This window comes from Triticum urartu, chromosome 6, assembly GCF_003073215.2.
Source record: "Triticum urartu cultivar G1812 chromosome 6, Tu2.1, whole genome shotgun sequence".
NCBI classification, from domain to species: domain Eukaryota; kingdom Viridiplantae; phylum Streptophyta; class Magnoliopsida; order Poales; family Poaceae; genus Triticum; species Triticum urartu.
In genome coordinates, this window is record NC_053027.1 from 491,564,547 (window position 1) to 491,580,713 (window position 16,167).

Genomic DNA, 16,167 nt, shown 5'->3' on the forward strand with positions numbered 1-16,167 from the left:
TATCATGAAATAAGGAAATAAATAATAACTTTATTATTGCCTCTAGGGCATATTTCCTTCAGTCTCCCACTTGCACTAGAGTCAACAATCTAGATCACATCACCATGTGATTTAACATCAATAGTTGACATCACCATGTGATTAACACCCATAGTTCACATCGTCATGTGACCAACACCCAAAGGGTTTACTAGAGTCAATAATCTAGTTCACATCGCTGTGTGATTAACACCCAAAGAGTACTAAGGTGTGATCATGTTTTTCTTGTGAGAGAAGTTTAGTCAACGGGTCTGCAACATTCAGATCCGTATGTATTTTGCAAATTTCTATGTCAACAATGCTCTGCACGGAGCTACTCTAGCTAATTGCTCCCACTTTCAATATGTATCCAGATTGAGACTTAGATTCATCTGGATCAGTGTCAAAACTTGCATTGTCGTAACCCTTTACGACGAACCTTTTGTCACCTCCATAATCGAGAAACATATCCTTACTCCAGTAAGGATAATTTTGACCAATGTCCAGTGATCTACTCCTAGATCACTATTGCACTCCCTTGCCAAACTCAGGGCAGGGTATACAATAGGTCTGGTACACAGCATGGCATACTTTATAGAACCTATGGCTGAGGCATAGGGAATGACTTTCATTCTCTTTCTATCTTTTGCTGTGGTCGGGCTTTGAGTCTTACTCAATTTCACACCTTGTAACACAGGCAAGAACTCTTTCTTTGACTGTTCCATTTTGAACTATTTCAAAATCTTGTCAAGGTATGTACTCATTGAAAAAATTATCAAGCATCTTGATCTATCTCTATAGATCTTGATGCTCAATATGTAAGCAGCTTCACCGAGGTCTTTCCTTGAAAAAATCCTTTCAAACATTCCTTTATGCTTTGCAGAATAATTCTACATTATCTCCGATCAACAATATGTCTTTCACATATACTTATCAGAAATGCTGTAGTGCTCCCACTCACTTTCTTGTAAATACAAGCTTCACCGCAAGTCTGTATAAAACTATATGCTTTGATCAACTTATCAAAGCGTATATTCCAACTCTGAGATGCTTGCACCAGTTCATAGATGGATCGCTGGAGCTTGCATACTTTGTTAGTACCTTTAGGATTGACAAAACCTTCTGGTTGCATCATATACAACTCTTCTTTAATAAATCCATTAAGGAATGCAGTTTTGTTTATCCATTTGCCAGATTTCATAAAATGCGGCAATTGCTAACATGATTCGGACAGACTTAAGCATAGATGCGAGTGAGAAACTCTCATCGTAGTCAACACCTTGAACTTGTCGAAAACCTTTTTGCGACAATTCTAGCTTTGTAGATAGTAACACTACTATCAGCGTCCGTCTTCCTCTTGAAGATCCATTTAATCTCAATGGCTCGCCGATCATTGGGCAAGTCAATCAAAGTCCATACTTTGTTCTCATACATGGATCTCATCTCAGATTTCATGGCCTCAAGCCATTTCACGGAATCTGGGCTCATCATCGCTTCCTCATAGTTCGTAGGCTCATCATGGTCAAGTAACATGACCTCCAGAACAGGATTACCGTACCACTCTGGTGCGGATCTCACTTTGGTTTACCTACGAGGTTCGGTAGCAACTTGATCTGAAGTTACATGATCATCATCATTAGCTTCCTCAGTAGTCACAGGAACATATTTCTGTGATGAACTACTTTCCAATAAGGGAGCAGGTACAATTACCTCATCAGGTTCTACTTTCCTCCCACTCACTTCTTTTGAGAGAAACTCCTTCTCTAGAAAGGATCCATTCTCAGCAACAAATATCTTGCCTTCGGATCTGTGATAGAAGGTGTACCCAACAGTTACCTTTGGGTATCCTATGAAGATGCACTTCTCTGACTTGGGTCTGAGCTTATCAAGATGAAACTTTTTCACATAAGCATTGCAACCCCAAACTTTAAGAAACGACAGCTTAGGTTTCTCGCTAAACCATAGTTTATACGGTGTCGTCTCAACGGATTTGGATGGTTCCCTTTTTAATGTGAATGCAGCTGTCTTTAATGCATAACCCCAAAACGATAGTGGTAAATCGGTAAGAGACATCATAGATTGCACTATATCAAATAAAGTACGGTTATGATGTTCGGACACACCATTACACTGTGGTGTTCCAGGTGGCGTGAGTAGTGAAACTATTTGACATTGTTTTAACTGAAGGCCAAACTCGTTACTCAAATATTTTACTTCTGCGATCATATCGTAGAAACTTTTATTTTATTACGATGATTCTCCACTTCACTCTGAAATTCTTTGAACTTTTCAAATATTTCAGACTTGTGTTTCATCAAGTAGATATACTCATATCTGCTCAAATCATCTGTGAAGATCAGAAAATAATGATACTTGTCGCGAGCCTCAATATTCATCGGACCACATGCATCAGTATGTATGATTTCCAACAAATCTATTGCTCGCTCCATTGTTCTGGAGCACGGAGTTTTTAGTCATCTTGCCCATGAGGCATGGTTCGCAAGCATCAACTGATTCATAATCAAGTGGTTCCAAAAGCCCATCAGCATGGATTTTCTTCATGCGCTTTACACCAATATGACCTAAACGGCAGTGCCACAAATAAATTGCACCATCATTATTAACTTTGCATCTTTTGGTTTCAATATTATGAATATGTATTATCACTACGATCGAGATCCAACGAACCATTTTCATTGGGTGTGTAACCATATAAGGTTTTATTCATGTAAACAGAACAACAATTTATTCTCTTACTTAAATGAATAACCGTATTGCAATAAACATGATCAAATCATATTCATGCTCAACGCAAACACCAAATAACACTTATTTAGGTTCAACACTAATCCCAAAAGTATAGGGAGTGTGCGATGATGATCATATCAATCTTGGAACCACTTCCATCACACATCGTCACTTTACCCTTAACTAGTCTCTGTTCATTCTGCAACTCCTGTTTCGAGTTACTACTCTTAGCAACTGAACCCGTATCAAATACCAAGGGGTTGCTATAAACACTAGTAAAGTACACATCAATTACATGTATATCAAATATATCATTGTTCACTTTGCCATCCTTCTTATCCTCCAATTACTTGGGGTAGTTCCGCTTCCAGTGACCAGTCCCTTTGCAGTAGAAGCACTCAGTTTCAGGCTTAGGTCCAGACTTGGGTTTTCACTTGAGCAGCAACTGCTTGCCCGTTCCTTCTTGAAGTTCCCCTTTCTTCCTTGTCCCTTACTTGAAAACTGGTGGTTTTGTTTACAATCAACAACTTGATGCTTTTCTTGATTTCTACCTTCGTCGATTTCAGCAAGACAAAGAGCTTGGGAATCGTTTCCGTTATCCCTTGCATATTATAGTTCATCACAAAGTTCTACTAACTTGGTGATGGTGACTAGAGAATTTTGTCAATCACTAATTTATCTGGAAGATTAACTCCCACTTGATTCAAGCGATTGTAGTACCCAGACAATCTAGCAGAATGCTCACTGCTTGAGCTATTCTCCTCCATCTTTAGCTATAGAACTTGTTGGAGACTTCATATCTCCCAACTCGGGTATTTGCTGGGAGATATGAAGCCTCCAACAAGTTCTATAGCTAAAAGATGGAGGAGAATAGCTCAAGCAGTGACATGTGCTCAGATTGGTATTTGCTTGAAATATTAACTTCAACTGAAGCTATTGGTGGTAGAGAGGAGAACGATGCCACGCACCGCTCCGCTCACTCCCCCTCCCCCCTTGACTAGCCACCACCAACCCTGCCGCCGACGAGCCCACGCCGGTAGCCCTCCTCCCTCAGCTCCCCCCCCCCCCCCCCCCCCCCCCCCCCCCCCCTCCGCCCATGGCGCCCCTGTCCGACTCCGCAGGAGACCTCGACCTCAGCCCCGATAGCGCGCGCCGCTGGATGGAGTCCGAGGGCGAGTCCAGCCGGTCCTACAGCGACGTTGCCAGAAGCTCCCCTGCTCCACCAAGCCCGGCGCTCCCCGCATTGCGCCTCCCCCCTGCGGCTGCGCGTGAGCGCCCCCCCCCCCCCCCCCGGAGCGCGCCGGCCGCATCTCGCCTGGGCCCTCGCTCCGAGGTCCACCGCGTCCTGGGTGGTGCGGAGGTCGACGCTGACGGCTTCCAGCTCCCCCGGCGCAGGAACCGCCGCCACCGCGCGCGCCCTGAGGCTGCCCCCCACGCCTAGCAACCGCCGCGCCGTCGCAGCCCGTCCCCGGAGGAAAGCGCCGGCCTCTGCTTCCGCTGCCTCGACCCCGGTCACCCTGTCCGGGACTGCACAAACGACGTTTGCTATCGACGTTGCCTCTACTCCGGCCACAGCTCCCGGGACTGCCACAAGTTCTGCCGCGGCGTTCTCCGTGCACCTCCCCGCGCCACCACCCCTCCCAGCCGCGGCGCCGTGCGCGCCACCGCTCCTGCATGCCCCGCCTACTGCTGACCCCTCCGCCAGCGAGCCGACCCAGCCCTCCACTCCGGTGCGCATGGTCATGTCCCGCTCCGTTGAGATGGAGGAGGCCGAGCTCGTTCTGCGGCGCGGGATGGTGGTTTCCATCACAGGAGCCAGGCCGGCGGTCACCCCGCGGGAGGTCGAGGACGTCCTGCACTCCTCCCTTTGCCTCCAGCCCGGCGACTTCTCCATCCACGTGCATGCCCCGGAGGATTTCCTCATCATCTTCTCCACCAACGAGATCATGGCGCGGCTCGCGGGCGACCACTTCATCGACGGCCCCGGCTTCACTCTGTCGCTCCGCCCTTGGAACAAGCTAGTGCACGCCGATGTGAGCTCCTTTGAGCACACGGTCCAGGTGGAGCTCCGTGGCATCCCTGCGAAGGCTTGTCACCTCTCCACCGCTGAACACCTTCTCGGTTCCAGATGCTGGATCAAGCGACTGCACCCGAGCACGTGCTCGCGCACCGACCTCGCCGTATTCCGGTTGATGGCGCGCACGCACGAGCCGGCCAGCATCCGCCGCGCGGCCGTCCTGGAGATCGTGGAATCCGTCCCCGCCGCCAGACGCGGCTCGCCGCTGACCATCCGCACACTGAGCTACGCTGTGTCTATCATGGTCACCGATGGCGCCGTTGCGCTTGCCGCCTCGACTGCTGTCGGCAACGGCGGCCCTAGTGATGATGCGTCGGGTGGCGAAGCCGATGAGGAGACACGCCGAGATGGGTCTGGTCGCGGCCGAGGCCGCCGCCGTAGCCGCAAGCGACGGCGCACGTCTGACGCTCGCGACGGCCGCGCGGACGGCATGGCGATCGACTCCATCAGTTGGCGCGCCTCCGATCACCGTGGCCGCCGATGGGATCGTCGTCGGCGCCCGATGGCCCGCCCCACGTCGTCGTATGGACACAGCCAGGCCGCTGCATGCCCGTACCCAGGGAAGGACGATGGAGCCCTGGCCCACAGCAGGCAGCCAGCTACGCTCTCGTCGGCTTTCCAAAAGAGGGAGACGCGGTGGAAAGAAAAAGCGCGCTGCTGATGCGGCAAGGATCGCCAAGGCTGCACCGCTGCCCGCTGGCCCGTCCTCTGATCCTGTGCTGCTGGGCCCGATGACGTCTGATGGCCAGCCCCCATTGGCTGAGAGCCATGCACCGCTGCTGTCGCCCCACGAGCAGGACCGATGCCTTGCAAAAGCTCTGCCGGCCCAGGCCAATCCTGACAGTCCCGCAGGCCAGGACTGCCCCACAGGCCACTTGTCGCTGGACTGTGAGGTGCCCGATTCGCCATCCCCACCCCCGAGGATGATCCTTTGTCGGGGCAAAGTGGTGTTTCGCCCCCGTCAGCGCCCGCAGCAGTGCTGTCCCACGATGACCGGTCCACGGACCCTGCTCCACTAGCGCATACTGGCCCACCGGCCCAAGCCACGAAGCAGGCCCCGCCATGCGACCACGAGGAAGGGCTTCTGGAGTCTCCCGCGGCCGCGCCATGCGCGCCAAGCATGGACCCCTCCCCTGCGGCCCCACGCGAGGGAGAGGCTGCGCTGGACAACGCATCCACGCCGCAGCCACCCCTGGACGGCCCACCTGCCCACCCGGCCCAGACTGCATGCACCCACCCGGCCCAAGCTGCATGCCCCGCTATGGAGAGAACTCCAACGCGCTTCGCCTCGCCCCCGGTGACCCTGCGCCGTACACGTCCACGCACTGGCGCAACTACAACGACAACCTGGACCCTTGGCGACTTCCTCGCTGCTGCCACCAAGCAGCTCGACGCCGCACTTCCAACTCCCGGGAAATGTCAGCGGCGATGCCCGCCCAACTTTGCCCCGCGACGTGGAAGATCTGCCTCGGCTTCGACATGCAAGGCGGCTGCTCCACCTACCGTCGAAAGACGTGCGCAAATCCATGTCCTGCGCACCCTTGGGATTGTTGGGCTGGACCAGAAGATCACGGCCACGGAGATGAAGACTTATGAGGGGCTCTTTGCGACGCCTCTCCCTATGGCTGTCCTCTCGGCCATGGCCGCGTTGATAGGCCGAGAGCTCCCCTCCGACCCCGCCATTGCGCCGATCACCACGGTGGTCGCTGGCAGCCCGATCGGGGCCTAGCTACGCCGGCGCGCCTGCTCGTCGATCTCTACTCCATGGATCATGCCCCCAAGGTCTTGGCTTGGAACGTGCGCGGCCTCAACCCGCGCGCTCGCCGCACCGCCATTCGGTCGCTTGTTGTAACCACCAATGCATCGATCGCCTACTTCCAAGAAACTAAGATGCAGTTAGTTTGCTTGTCGGTTTTCCTTGAGACTCTTGGCTCGGATTTTGACGACTATGTGTACTTGCCCGCGGACGGGACCCGTGGCGGCATCCTGTTGGCATGGAAGAGTAGAGAGGTGGCCATCACCGATCCTCTTTTCACTACCAAAGCCTTGTCTGCTAAGGTCTCCACCGCGTCTAGATTCGGCACTCCATGGTGGCTCACAATTGTCTACGGGCCCCAACTTGACGACGACAAAGTTGCCTTCATGCAAGAGCTCCGCGAAATTCGTGACGAGTGCCCCGGACCGTGGATGTTGTGCGGGGACTTCAACCTCATATATCACGACGAGGACAAAAACAACGGGAACGTCAACCGCCGCATGATGGGTCGCTTTCGACGCGTGCTCAACGACCTAGCTCTCAAAGAAGTGTACCTCAGCAGGAGACGCTACACTTGGTCGAATGAGCAGTCGCCTCCGACCCTTGTCCACCTCGACCGGGTGCTTTGCACCACAGACTGGGAGGAGCTTCATAGCGCGTGCTTCCTACGCTGCCTCGCCTCCGTCGTCTCCGACCACAGCCCCCTGCTCCTGGATTGCTCTCCGATAGCGCCTCCACACCAACACTTCCACTTCGAGGATTTCTAGATTCGCCTTGACGGATTCCATGATGTCGTCGCGGCTGCATGGCACTCCGTCCACGTGGGGGACCCATTCCGGCGATTCATGTTGCGCATGCAGGCCACCGCGCGCCAGCTCACTAGCTGGAGATCGCGGACCGTGGGCAATGTGCGCCTGAGGCTGGCGATCTCCCGCGAGCTTCTTCTCAGGCTTGACACTGCCTTGGAGAGTAGAGCTTTGTCCCCGCACGAAGACTGGCTGCGTCGCCAGATCAAGGCCTCCTACCTAGGCCTTGCTTCGCTGGAGCGATCCATCGCTCGCCAACGCGCCCGCCTTGCGAACCTCAAAGACGGCGATGCCAACACATCCTTCTACCACCGGCAATGCTCATACAGGCGGCAGAAGAACACGGTGCACAGCCTGATGGTTGACGAGGAAATCATCACGGACCAGGGGGACATGGCCGCGGCAGCTTATGCGCACTTCGACGCTCTGCTTGGCACCGCCGCGCCCCGGGAGTGCACTCTGGACCTCCCCGCCCTCATCACGCCTACCAACCTCGACGACCTCGATGCACCTTTTGACGCTGAGGAGATTTGGCAGGCCATCAAGCGCTTACCCGCACGCAAAGCTCCCGGCCCCGACGGCTTCACTGCTGACTTCCTGCGCGCATGCTGGCCCATCGTCAAGCAGGACCTCATCGACGTGTTCCAGCAGCTCTACGCGCTCCGGGGCCGTGGTTTCAGCTGCCTTAACCAGGCGCTCCTCACGCTGCTGCCCAAGCGCGCGGATGCTCGCTGTCTCGAAGACTACAGGCCGATAAGCCTCATCCACCTCGTCGCCTAGATCTTCACGAAGGTCCTCTCGCTGTGTCTCGCGCCCAAGCTCAATGCCCTCGTCAGCGCAAACCAGAACGCGTTCATCCCCGGACGCTCGTTCCATGACAACTTCGTCCTTGTCCAGCAGTCCGCGCGCCTCCTCCATCAGCTCAAGGCCCCCCGCTTGCTGCCGAAGCTCGACTTGGCATGGGCCTTCGACTTGATCAGCTGGCCGTTCCTCTTCGAGGTATTGCGCCAATACAGATTCGGGAACTGCTTCCTGGACTGGCTGGCCATTCTGCTTTCATCGGCCAGCACCAAGGTGCTCCTGAACGGCAAGCCCGACCCGACCATTTGGCATCGTTGCGGGTTTCGACAGGGCGATCCCCTCTCGCCCCAGCTATTTGTCCTCGCGGTCGACATGCTTAGCCGTATCCTTCGCCGAGCCACCGAGACAGGCATCTTGCAGCAGCTTCACCCGCGGCGCCCGATCCCGGCCGTCTCACTATATGCGGACGATGTGATCCTATTTTGCCACCCCACCCAGGGCGACACCATGGCAGTGAAAGGAGTCCTGCAGCTCTTTGGACGCGCGTCGGGCCTCCAGGTGAACTTCTTGAAGAGCTCTACCACACTCATCTGCTGTGACGCCGACGACGTGGCGCCCATCATCGACGCACTTGGCTGCCCCATCGTGGACCTGCCTATAACATATCTTGGCATCCCGCTCACGATCAAGCGCCCATCCGCTGCCCTGCTCCAAGCCGTGGTTGACAAAACTGCTGGCATGCTGCCTACCTGGAAGGCGTGCCTCATGAACAAGGCTGGCCGCCTTGCTTTTGTCAAGGCCGTACTCAGCGCCATCCCCATCCACTAGCTGCTCGTGCTAGCACCACCGAAGCGGATCATCAAGGCGCTGGAGAAGATACAGAGGGGGTTCCTTTGGGCCGGACGCGCCGAAGCCAATGGCGGCCACTGCCATGTCAACTGGCAGCGTGTCGCATGGCCGATCTCGCTTGGAGGACTTGGTGTCCATGACCTCGAGCGCACAGGCCTCGCCCTCCGCACACGTTGGTTGTGGCTAAGCCGCACCGACAGTGCCAGGGCTTGGAGCGGTCTTGACCTGCAGTTCTCCGCCGACGAGGGTGCCTTTTTCTTTGCCTCGACCACCATGCAGATAGGCAACGGCCAGCTCACCTTGTTCTGGGAAGACCGCTGGATTGACGGACGCTCCATCAGCGAGATCGCGCCGGTGTTATACTCTTGCATCCCCAAGAGACGCCGCAAGCTGCGGACGGTGGTGGATGGCCTTCAGGCCAACAGTTGGGCGCGCGACATACAGGGCACCATTGGGATTCAAGAGATCGGCGAGTACCTGCAATTATGGCACATGATTGAGCACACAATGCTCTCCGCCGAGCCAGATCATCTACTCTGGAAGTGGAGCTCCAATGGCACCTACTCCGCGTAGTCCGCCTACCTTGCCACGTTCCACGGATCCACCGCATGTGATGCTTGGAAGCTAACTTGGAAATGCTGGGCGCTGCCATGGGTACGCTTCTTCCATTGGCTCGCCCACTTAGACCAGTGTTGGATCGCTGACCGCCTTGCCCGTCGCGACTTGCAGCACCCCGCGTGCTACCCACTCTGTGACCAGGCGCCGGAGACCCTCCAGCATCTCCTCCTCGCCTGCCTGTTCTCCCGGCAGGTATGGTATGAAATCCTGAGCTGGCTAAGGGTTCCCTGCAATCCACCTGATGGCGAGCCATCAACCAACACCTGGTGGCTCTCCGTGCGGCAGCACACGCCCAAGCCTATGCGCAAGGGCCTCGCCTCGGTGACCCTACTCATTCCTTGGATGCTGTGGAAGCATCGGAACGACTGCGTCTTCGACAGAGCCAGCCCTTCTATATCTACGCTAATGGATAAAATCAAGGAGGAGGCGACCCTTTGGGCCAGAGCCGGCGCGTTGGGCCTGCGTGCCCTCATTCCCCAAACCTGGGATGTACATTAATTGCAGCACCCTCACTCTGTATAATTGCCTCCTAGGAGGATGTAACTGAACCCCCTTCCTCTTCAATGCAACGAAACGCAAACCTTCTGCATTTTCTCAAAAAAATATTAACTTCAACTCCTGGAACATCTCATATGTTCCATGACGTTAAAAACGCCTTTGAAGTCCCGATTCTAAGACGTTAAGCATGGTGCACTAAACTATCAAGTAGTCATCATATTGAGCTAGCCAAACGTTCAGTACGTCTGCATCTGCTCTTGCAAGAGGTCAGTCACCTAGCGGTGCATCAAAGACATAATTCTTCTATGCAGCAATGAGGATAATCCTCAGATCACGGATCCAATCCGCGTCATTGCTACTAACATTTTTCAACATAATTTTTCTCTAGGAACATATAAAAATTAAATGGGGAGCAACATCGCGAGCTATTGATCTACAACATAGATATGCTAATACTACCAGGACTAAGTTCATGATAAATTAAAGTTCAATTAATCATATTACTTAAGAACTCCCACTTAGATAGACATCCCTCTAATCATCTAAGTGATCACGTGATCCAAATCAACTAAACCATAACCGATCATCACGTGAAATGGAATAGCTTTCAATGGTGAACATTATTATGTTGATCATATCTACTATATGATTCACGCTCGACCTTTCAGTCTCAGTGTTCCGAGGCCATATCTGCATATGCTAGGCTCGTCAAGTTTAACCTGAGTATTCTACTTGTGCAAAACTAGCTTGCACCCGTTGTAGATGGACGTAGAGCTTATCACACCCGATCATCACGTGGTGTCTGGGCACGATGAACTTTGGCAATGGTGCATACTCAGGGAGAACACTTTTATCTTGAAATTTAGTGAGAGATCATCTTATAATGCTACCGTCAAACAAAGAAAGATAAGATGCATAAAAGATAAACATCACATGCAATCAATCTAAGTGGTATGATATGGCCATCATCATCTTGTGCTTGTGATCTCCATCTCCGAAGCACCGTCATGATCACCATCGTCACCGGCGCGACACCTTGATCACCATCCTAGCATCGTTGTCGTCTCGCCAATCTTATGCTTCTACGACTATCGCTACCGCTTAGTGATAAAGTAAAGCATTACAGGGCGATTGCATTGCATACAATAAAGCGACAACCATATGGCTCCTGCCAGTTGCCGATAACTCGGTTACAAAACATGATCATCTCATACAACAACTTATATCTCATCACGTCTTGACCATATCACATCACAACATACCCTGCAAAAACAAGTTAGACGTCCTCTACTTTGTTGTTGCAAGTTTTACGTGGCTGCTACGGGCTTAGCAAGAACCGTTCTTACCTACGCATCAAAACCACAACGATAGTTTTTCAAGTTGGTGTTGTTTTAACCTTCGCAAGGACCGGGCGTAGCCACACTCGATTCAACTAAAGTTGGAGAAACTGACACCCGCCAGCCACCTGTGTGCAAAGCACGTCGGTAGAACCAGTCTCGCGTAAGCGTACGCGTAATGTCGGTCCGGGCCGCTTCATCCAACAATACTGCCGAACCAAAGTGTGACATGCTGGTAAGCAGTATGAATTATATCGCCCACAACTCACTTGTGTTCTACTCGTGCACAACATCAACGCATAAAACCTAGGCTCGGATGCCACTGTTGGGGAACGTAGTAATTTCAAAAAAAATTCCTACGCACACGCAAGATCATGGTGATGCATAGCAACGAGAGGGGAGAGTGTTGTCTACGTACCCTCGTAGACCGTTCACGGAAGCGTTATATCAACGTGGTTGATGTAGTCGTACGTCTTCACGTCCGACCGATCCAAGTACCGAAAGCACGGCACCTCCGAGTTCTGCACACGTTCGGCTCGGTGACGTCCTCGCCTTCTCGATCCAGCAAGAGGGGCGAAGTAGTAGATGAGTTCCGGCAGCACGACGGCGTGGTGACGGTGTTGGTGAAGAACAATCTCCGCAGGGCTTCGCCTAAGCACTACGAAAACTATGACGGAGGATAAACTAGAAGGGACGGGGTTGCCAACACATGGCTTGGTGTTTCTTGATATGTCTTTGGTGCTAGCCCTACCCCTCTATTTATATGTTGAGCCCTGGGGTCACTTGGAGTAAAAGCCTCCTCAAAGTCGGTTTCACCCGAAAGGCAAGAGTCCTTCTCGGACTCCAGGGCTAGACGCCAGGGTTCCCGGCGTCTACCCCCTAGACACCAGGGTTCCCGGCGTCTAGCCTCTGGTCTCCGCAAAACTTCCTTTTGCACTTTCCAAAAGCCTCGTGGGCTTTCCCCTTTGGCCCAGATAAAGTGTTCTCGTGCCCAAACATTTCGGGAAACATCCGGAACCCCTTCCGGTGAATTCCGGAACCCTTCCGGAGATCAAACACTACTATCCCATATATCAAACTTTATCTCCGGACCATTCCGGAGTTCCTCGTCATATCTGTGATCTCATCCAAAACTCCGAACAACATTCGGTCACCAACATACATAACTCACATAGTACTATATCGTCAACGAACGTTAAGCGTGCGGACCCTATGGGTTCGAGAACTATGTAGACATGACTGAGACACCTCTCTGGTCAATAACCAATAGCGGGACCTGGATGCCCATATTGGCTCCTACATATTCTATGAAGATCTTTATTGGTCAGACCGCATAACAACATACGTTGTTCCCTTTGTCATCGGTATGTTACTTGCCCGAGATTCGATCATCGGTATCTCAATACCTAGTTCAATCTGGTTACCGGCAAGTCTCTTTACTCGTTCCGTAATACATCATCCCGCAACTAACTCATTAGTTGCAATGCTTGCAAGGCTTATAGTGATGTGCATTACCGAGTGGGCCCAGAGATACCTCTCCGACAATCGGAGTGACAAATCCTAATCTCGAAATACGCCAACCCAACAAGTACCTTTGGAGACACCTGTAGAGCACCTTTATAATCACCCAGTTACGTTGTGACGTTTGGTGGCACACAAAGTGTTCCTCCGGTAAACGGGAGTTGCATAATCTCATAGTCATAGGAACATGTATAAGTCATGAAGAAAGCAATAGCAACAAAAACTAAACGATCAAGTGCTAAGCTAATGGAATGGGTCAAGTCAATCACATCATTCTCCTAATGATGTGATCTCGTTAATCAAATGACAACTCATGTCTATGGTTAGTAAACTTAACCATATTTGATCAACGAGCTAGTCGACTAGAGGCATACTAGTGACACTCTGTTTGTCTATGTATTCACACATGTATTATGTTTCCGGTTAATACAATTCTAGCATGAATAATAAACATTTATCATGAAATAAGGAAATAACTAATAACTTTATTATTGCCTCTAGGGCATATTTCCTTCATTATCTTATCCAGAAATTCTATATCATTTCCAATCAGCAATATGTCATCCACATATAATCTTAGAAATGCTACAGAGCTCCCACTCACTTTCTTGTAAATACAGGCTTCACCCTAAGTCTGTATAAAACCAAATGCTTTGATCACCTCATAAAAGTGTATATTCCAACTCCAAGATACTTGCACCGGTCCATAGATGGATCATTGGAGCTTGCACATTTTGTTAGCACCCTTAGGATCGACAAAACCTTCTGGTTGCATCATATACAACTCTGCTTTAAGAAACCCATTAAGGAATTCGGTTTTGATGTCCATTTGCCAGATTTCATAATCATAAAATGAGGCAATTGCTAACATGATTCTGACAGACTTGAGCATCGCTACGGGTGAGAAAGTCTCATCGTAGTCAACCCCTTGAACTTGTCGAAAACCTTTTGCGACAAGTCAAGCTTTGTAGATAGTGATATTACCATCAGCGTCTATCTTCCTATTGAAGATCCATTTATTTTCAATGGCTTGCCGATCATCGGGCAAGTCCACCAAAGTCCACACTTTGTTCTCATACATGGATCCTATCTCAAATTCCATGGCCTCAAGCCATTTGCCGCAATCTGGGCTCATAATAGCTTCTTCATAGTTCATAGGTTCTTCGTTGTCTAACAACATGACTTCCAGGATAGGATTACCGTACCACTCTGGTGCATTATGTGTTTTGGTTGACCTACGAAGTTCAGTAGTAACTTGATCTGAAGTTTCATGATCATCATTTGCTTCATCTCTTGTTGGTGTAGGCATCATGGGAACAGTTTTCTCTGATGTGTTACTTTCCAATTCGAGAAAAGGTACAATTACCTCATCAAGTTCTACTTTCCTCTCACTCACTTCTTTCAAGAGAAACTCCTTCTCTAGAAATTATCCATTTTTAGAAACAAAGATCTTGCCTTCGGATCTGTGGTAGAAGGTGTACCCAATAGTTTCTTTAAGGTATCCTATGAAGAGGCACTTCTCCGCTTTGGGTTCAAGCTTATCTAGATGAAGCCTTTTGACATAAGCATCACATCCCCAAACTTTAAGAAACGATAGCTTAGGTTTCTTGCCAAACCATAGTTCATACAATGTCGTCTCAACGGATTTAGATGGTGCCCTATTTAATGTGAATGTGGTTGTCTCTAATGCATAACCCCGAAATGATAAAGGCAAATCTGTAAGAGACATCATAGAACACACCATATCTAATAAAATATGGTTAAGATGTTTGGACACACCATTACATTGTGGTGTACCAGGTGGTGTGAGTTGTGAAACAATTCCACATTGTCTTAAATCAAGGCCAAACTCGTAACTCAAATATTCACCTCCACGATCAGATCATAGAAACGTCATTTTCTTGTTACGATGATTCTCCACTTCACCCTGAATTTCTTTGAACTTTTCAAATATTTCAGACTTGTGTTTCATTAAATAGATATACCCATACCTACTCAAATCATCTGTGATGATTCGAAAAATAACGATACCCACCACGTGCTTCAACACTCATTGGGCCGCATACGTTGGTATGTATTATTTACAAAAAGTCATTAGCTCACTCCATTGTTTCGGAGATAGAGTTTTAGTCATCTTACCCATGAGTCATGGTTCACAAGTATCAAATGATTCATAATCAAGTGATTCCAAAAGTCCATCCGCATGGAGTTTCTTCATGCGCTTTACACCAATATGACCTAAACGACTGTGCCACAAGTATGTTGCACTATCATTATCAACTTTGCATCTTTTGGCATCAATATTATGAATATGTGTATGACTATGATCGAGATTCAACAAGAATATACCATTCACTAAGGGTGCAAGACCGTAAAAGATGTTACTCATATAAATAGAACAACCATTATTCACTGTCTTAAATGAATAACCGTCTCACAATAAACAAGATCCAGATATAATGCTCATGCTCAACGCTGGCACCAAATAACAATTACTAAGGTCTAAAACTAATCCCGAAGGTAGATGTAGAGGTAGCATGTCGACGACGATCATGTCAACCTTGGAACCATTTCCGACGCGCATCGTCACCTCGTCCTTAGCCAATCTTCATTTATTCCGCAGCTCCTTTTTTGAGTTACAAATATGAGTAACTGAACCAGTATCAAATACCCAGGCGCTACTACGAGCATTAGTAAGGTACACATCAATAACTTGTATATCAAATAAACCTTTGTTCACTTTGCCATCCTTCTTATCTTCCAAATACTTGGGGCAGTTCCGCTTCCAATGACCATTTCTCTTGTAGTAGAAACACTCAGTTTCAGGCATGGGTCCAGCTTTGGGCTTTTTCATGGGAGTGGCAACTTGCTTGCCATTCTTCTTGAAGTTCCCTTTCCTTCCCTTTCCCCTTTGCTTAAAACGGGTGGTCTTGTTAACCGTCAACACTTAATGCTCTTTCTTGATTTCTACCTTCGCTGATTTCAGCATTGCGAAGAGCTCGGGAATCATTTTCATCATACCTTGCATATTATAGTTCATCACAAAGCCTTGTAGCTTGGTGGCAGTGACTGAAGAACTCTATCAATAACACTCTCAACGGGAATATCAATTGCCAGCTGAGTCAAGTGGTTGTGGTA